Source organism: Anser brachyrhynchus (genome assembly GCF_964034855.1).
Source record: "Anser brachyrhynchus genome assembly, chromosome: 2".
Classification (NCBI taxonomy): Eukaryota; Metazoa; Chordata; class Aves; order Anseriformes; family Anatidae; genus Anser; species Anser brachyrhynchus.
Genome location: NC_137695.1, coordinates 36,661,984 through 36,668,150, shown reverse-complemented (window position 1 = coordinate 36,668,150; position 6,167 = coordinate 36,661,984). Strand labels below are relative to the sequence as shown.

The window sequence follows — 6,167 nt, the reverse complement described above, 5'->3', positions numbered from 1 at the left end:
AAGCTTTAAAAATAGCAAGACTTGTGTTAAAAGAAGTTTACCTGATCCTGATTTGCAGAAGTAGTAGTAGTAGTCCAACTAATTGTGATGACAAAACAAACATGAAATTAGATCAGAGAAATACGTACATCTAACCACTTAATGTCCTTTTGGTTTGAACTGATTCTCTTTGTCAAATCTGTACTTCAAAATGTTTCAGGTTAGAGGTAGCTGAAGTTGTGGGTTTTGCAAGAAACAAATGTGGGGAGCATTTAAAAAGTTAAAGGAACATTGGAAAAATAGAACAAGAAATAAATGCTGATGGTGCCAAAGGCTGGCACAAACTAAGCTGAGAAGTTTTGAACTTGGAAGCGTTTCGGGAGGGACTTTCAGAAATTGGTTTCAATTAAACAGGTAAGTGCAAAGTTATCTGGCAGGTTATTCCCTCTACTCTCGCTTCAAAGTAAAGAAGCAGGGTTAAAGGTTTGTTTAAAAAAAAAAAAAGGCAAAAGAAAGGTTTTGCTAGATAATATCTCCGTGTTATTGTTTTCAAGATGTTCTTGTTTTGTTAGTAAAAGACTGTTTGTTTGACAGTTCCTTGTTCTATACATGTGTGGCAGATAACTTCTAAAATACCCAGCCACCTGAGATTTGTAAAGAAATGGTGGAAAGATCTCACACTGAGCTTCCATTTTCCACTACAAGACTGTTTTTAGTTATAGCCTTTCCGTATCTCAACCATTTTGACTGACGTTTCTGTGTTCTGTGTCTGCTTTTGCAAACGCTCTTCATTTGTAATTTTTAATAACAAGTTTCATGTGATTTTAACAGAAAGCTAGGAAAAAATGTGTTTTCCTGATGTTAAAGAAAGGAATTCCATTTCATTCAGATGATCCGTATCTCTGTTTTGGAACAAGTTTTGGAATTCAGCAGAGGGCGAACAGGACTTGTTTTTATGAAAACCATTCAAATTTGGCAAGGTTGCAGGTCTCTGAAAATTGGTCACTGTTTTAACCTAGTAGATTTGTTAGAGACTGTAAAGAAGCATAAGTCTCTAAAATTTGAAGGCTTTTTATTGCAGACATTGAAAGAGGACTTCTTGCAACTTCTCTTCTAGACTAATGGAAGTTAGTTAATGGAATTGAGTTAGTTAATGGAATTGAGTTCCAGGTATTGGATGAGAGAACTGTAACATCGCTCTCATGTTTCTCTGTTTTCATCTGGCCAAAATACGCATGGCTGCACAAACTACCTTTATGGACTTCTGACAGGTCAGGAGAGAAGGAGAGGAGGAAATGTTTCTCAAGCTTAAGTGTAAAGGAAAATGGAGAGCAGAGGAAACAAACCAAGGTTTTAATTTAATATAGCGCTTTTTTTAAAGATCATGATCTTTGAGATTTGTAGGCCCATAGCTTCTAAACTCTGTACACAGTCCTTATAGGTTAGACTTGTAAAGTTGATTTTACTGGGATAAAAATTTAGGAAACAGTGATTTTTCACTTGACTGATTTCCAGATCTCGTACACTGGGATTAATGTATGTACCTATATTCAATTGTTGCCTAAATAGGAGAAAGGAAGTTGTGGTTTTAGTTTAAAAGTACAAAACCTAAACTTTTTCTGGAGCTGTCAGATTTGCCTGTAAGAGAAGGGCTTGGAGCATAGACTCGCTCATTAGTAACCATGAGATTCCTACTGACTTTTAAAATTTACTTTAAAACAAACAAATGTTTTCTGATGTATATCACAGAATATCCCAAATATCTCATAATATCTCTAATATCTCATATTACCAGAGTGGTGTCTGTACTAAAACTGATTTAGAGTTTTGTCTAATTGTTGATTCTGATCTTTCCTCCTTGTTTTATGGATATAAAGGAAAATATATAGAATATGGTGGTGTTTCTAGCATGTGCCTGTCTTATGTAGTAATTCTGAGGTGATCAGTGATTTATTTTATTTTTTCCCCAGAAAAACAGCTCTTGGCATAGGAGGTCAGTTGGCACAAGGAATGCACAAATGAGTTGTGTATCTGTTCTGTCATGAAACCTGTTCACATTTAACTGTGTGTGCTCATCAATTAAAAGAAACATCAGCAATGCACTTTTCAAAATTTTCAAAAGCCTTCTAAGCATAGTATTTGACTCCTAGTTTTACATTAAACTCATCCCTTGAATGTATTTTTCAGTCACACAGGATGGCAGATAATAGTTTATAACATCAAATGTAAATCTCCCCCCCCCCCCAATACAAAATAAATGAAACCCGAAGGCTGGCTGCAATAACACCCATTACTTATGCAGACGTATCCATAACAACTAGTACTTACCTCAGTGCTTTCTGCTCGAGGACGATGAGCCTATATATACACTGGTTTTTCTCATCAAGGCATACAGTATCCCTAGTGTTTTCATAAAGCACTGTAATTGGAAATAGTCTGACAGAAGCTTTCCAAGTCTTCATCTTGGCAATGAATCTGGCTGCAAAGTGATTCTGGTTGTATGAAGCATTTGAAACTGTTTATCTCTCACTGCTGGTATTCATTGATTTGTTTGTATTTCTTCAGTGTCTCCTCTATGTCTATAAAATCCTCTGCAGTGCTTCAGCAGACGTTTTGTCAGGAATATCACAGTGAACTCAAACTGAGAACCTGCCTTGATTTTTTTTTTTTTGGTGGTAATGTTTTTGGGTGTCATCCTCCGTCCCCCTCTCCCTGATCTCTCTGTTTTGGTGGCTCCAAGCACTTGCAGAACTCTTAATGCTTGGATGCAGTCAGTGCCTGGTGTTACATACATTCACAGGATGGGATCTCTTGCATTTTCTCCTCAGTGTTGTAGCTTACAGCCTGAGTTCCTTGTGTCTTTATTTACAGTGGTGCACTGAGAAGTATGAATGTTTTAACACTATTGGTAATAATGTAGGCAAATGGCATTTTGGTTTTGTCGGAACTGTAAAAAGAAGTGTGTTTACAGCAAGGATTTTTAATACAGTTACTCTCACATCTCACTGTCTGGATAATCAGTTGTGCCAGCAACTATAAAACAGCATAAGGAATCTCATTTTGTCCATAGCACAGAAGTGGGATTGAGGCGTGTTTTTGTTTTTACTAAGCAAGAAGCAAACATAATGCCCCTTGAATTAAAAATGATAAGTTTAGACTGGATGTACTGTGTATGTCTCATCCCTCTGTTGCTGGAATTCATGCCATTTAAAGCATAGCTTTGGGTTGAAAACAGATGGATCACATGGTCACTTCCCTCTAATTTTACAAGGTCCTGCAGATCAGACATACCTTTCAAGTGGATGTTGTGGTCCTGGAAAACGAGGCAGGTAAACAAATGCAGCAGACGAAAGATAGAGGGGACAGGAGACTCTTGGTGCACTGAGCAAAGAAAGGAGTTTGTCAGGACCATTAGGCAGTCTGTAGCCTAGCTGGAAATGGAGCCTGTAGCCCTTGATCCTAGCCAGTGCAGAACCTTCACTCTGTTATTTAAAATTGGGATCAAAATTAACTTTGGTACTTAATTATTTTAAGATCATCTTTACCATTAGCAGTGGTAGGTTTAAAACAGTACTTTGTATGCAATGAAAGTTCTTTTTTATCTTTGCTTTACACATGGAGGAATGAAGCTGCTCCTGGTTATACAAAGATGTTTACATCTGGATGGAAAACAATATCCAGAACCTCTCGGTTACAGTGGAGACCAGGACTGCGTCCAGAGTTGCTCTAAGAAGCAAAAAAAGATAGAATATGCTATGTCATCTCCTAGTCTGTTCAACAGAGTCCAGGAAACTCTCAGATCTGTTTCTCTTCTTCGTGGTCTTAGAGAGATGTTATCGTCTCCATGTCCACTGTTCCAGACAACGTGCTAGCGAGTGGGCTTCCTTCTTCATTCCTGTAAAGGTTGGCTGGAATTAAATCCCCCAGAAACGTGTTTGTGGATGCTCGCTTAAAAAAACATAACTCTGGTTCTTCTACTGATGCCATCCACTCGGATTTCATAACATTTTCTTCTTCTCACGTTCAGAGTCTAAGTCCCACTGAAGGAGCTGAGCAGTAGTTGCAGGTATTGGCCATAATTATCCAGACAATTCAAGGAGCCTCTAATGGTCATAGCAGACACTGCAATCTTCCTTTCCTCCACCGCTGCCCTATGTCTGGTGTGTACCAGGGGTGCAATTTGCATAGGTAGTATGAGGGGAACTGCAACTCTACTGAGCGGTAGAAAAAGTAGTCCGCTCTCTCTTTTTTTGGTAAATTAAGTGATCAGCTGGAAAAGAAGAGCCATTTTGACTCTGTGAGGAAATAAACTGATTAGCTTTTTCATGAGCTCCTTCACACAGCCGTGAACACCTTTTCCATGGCTGTGTGAAGAAGAGCTGGCACGTGGGCTCCCCACACCTTTAGTTGACATGTTGATCCATTAGACAAATACTTCAGTTAACTGCTGTTCACTTGACATAAACTAATAGAAATGGAGAGACCAGATCTGGAGATGTTTTTCAGCCCATGTTACCATCCAATTAGAAAGAATTTAAGAGATTATAAAATCTTTTTAAGAAGTAGAGCTAAAACACGTTGTTATGAGCTGAAAGTAAGACTTTCCTGAGTCTTACTGGCTTGATCAATTAATTAGTTCATACAGGTGTTTTCCATCTCCTGTAATAGAAACTAAATTTGAAGTGAATATTTTACAGCAGTCTAACATTGTGCGGAAAGCCTTACTACTGCCTGATGCTGTTCAAAGGTTCATTGAAAAAAAAATTTATGATCTTGGTTCTTTTGCAGCTGTAGTGGCTTTTAATGTTGCAAAAACATGCTGATTTATAATCTTAGCTGGTAGCTGCAGAGAGAAGGCCACTTACTGCATGTACGTCGGGAATGGACTATTGTCTTTCCAGCAGACACTACCTCAGGCCGCATCATGACTGTAGTGCAGTCTGCCTCCTGTCGTGCACCTCCGTCCCATTCCATTGATGGTTTAGACTGAGGAATGTTAGGAGCGAGTTGTACCTTCCCATGCCTCCTCCCACAGCCCACTCTAGCAGATTTCTTTCTTTCCTGTTGAAGTCAGATTGCAAGGGGATGCACGAGTGCTTGGGTCTCAGCCTGTTTTGGAACGATACACCAGGACATGCTTTCAGACCTGGAAGTTAGAATGTGTTCACCCTAGTGATAATAACAGGAAAACCTGCATTTTGGCTGCTCATATTGAATTTCTCCTTACCAAAGCAGTTTGGTGGGGGTCTTTTGTTGTTTGTTTTTGACTGCTGTCAGTCTGGTGTGTTTCAATGGTACTGAATTTAGTAAACTGTTTTCAAGTATATATAGGTGAAAGAGGTAGAAGAAGTAAAAGATGTTAAGCAGGGATGGTTACCTCATCAAACTGGCAAGCTTGGTTTCTGAGTTGATGGAGTAGAGAGCCTCTCATAAGGAGTGTCTGAAGCTTTTTATGAGTCAGCCAAGTTGTAGGACTCTGTTACTTACCTCTTTCAAAACAAAACCAAGAAATCTTCAACCCCGGCATTTTGCATTAGCACTTGGCACGGACAGATTTCAACTAGCAAAAGAAAAAAAAAAAGCAATCTTATTTAGATACTTTTTTTAATTTGTTTGTTTTAATTTCAACTCCCTTCTCCTCCCCGGAATAAAAGAAAAGCAAAAGAAAAGTTATTAATGTTTCTGGCTTCGGGGGTGGTGCTGACATGGGAACCCTGGAACAATATGCAGCTTTTTCTTTGTTTCAGGGCTTTTCTAAGCATCTTGTCTGCAGTTCATTGGCAGACAGGCAATGTCAGTCTCCCACTGAGGTGGTTTGTTTAAGGTGTTTATTTCCATACTCTTTAATTCATGCCACCTTCCCCACAGTTTTCTGTCATAGAAGATATTTGTCTTCGTTTTGACTAGGTTATTAGGTAGTCTACTAACAGTAGTGAAAAGCTTTAGAGCTAGAATAAATTACAGAGGAGTTACTAGGCATTTCTCTGCTTCTCACTGCAAATCAATACCACTCTGCAGAGGAAGGGGTGAGCACACTGACACTGCATTAAGCAATGAATATTAAAAGCTACTAAAATTCAAACAGAATGGAGAGGGAGATATTTCAGCTAGCCTTAGTAAATGGCAGGGAAAATGCTTAAGGAATTTTGGAGGATAGGGGGTGGGGTGGGCATAGTATTCTTGCCGGT

The 6,167-nt window shown here is 38.9% G+C and overlaps 1 protein-coding gene and 1 long non-coding RNA gene across 2 annotated transcripts in view; one reads left to right on the top strand and one right to left on the bottom strand.

Moving 5' to 3' along the window:
• The window catches only part of JAZF1 (JAZF zinc finger 1), a 191,052-nt gene that overhangs the window by 82,079 nt on the left and 102,806 nt on the right, over positions 1 to 6,167 (top strand). The gene's annotated exons all lie outside the window — the stretch shown is intronic.
• Positions 1 to 6,167, bottom strand: part of LOC308189884 — a 48,396-nt gene that overhangs the window by 27,836 nt on the left and 14,393 nt on the right. The window contains exon 2 of the long non-coding RNA XR_013946698.1: positions 2,308 to 5,539. This is a non-coding gene — a long non-coding RNA (uncharacterized lncRNA). The remainder of the gene's footprint in view (positions 1 to 2,307; positions 5,540 to 6,167) is intronic.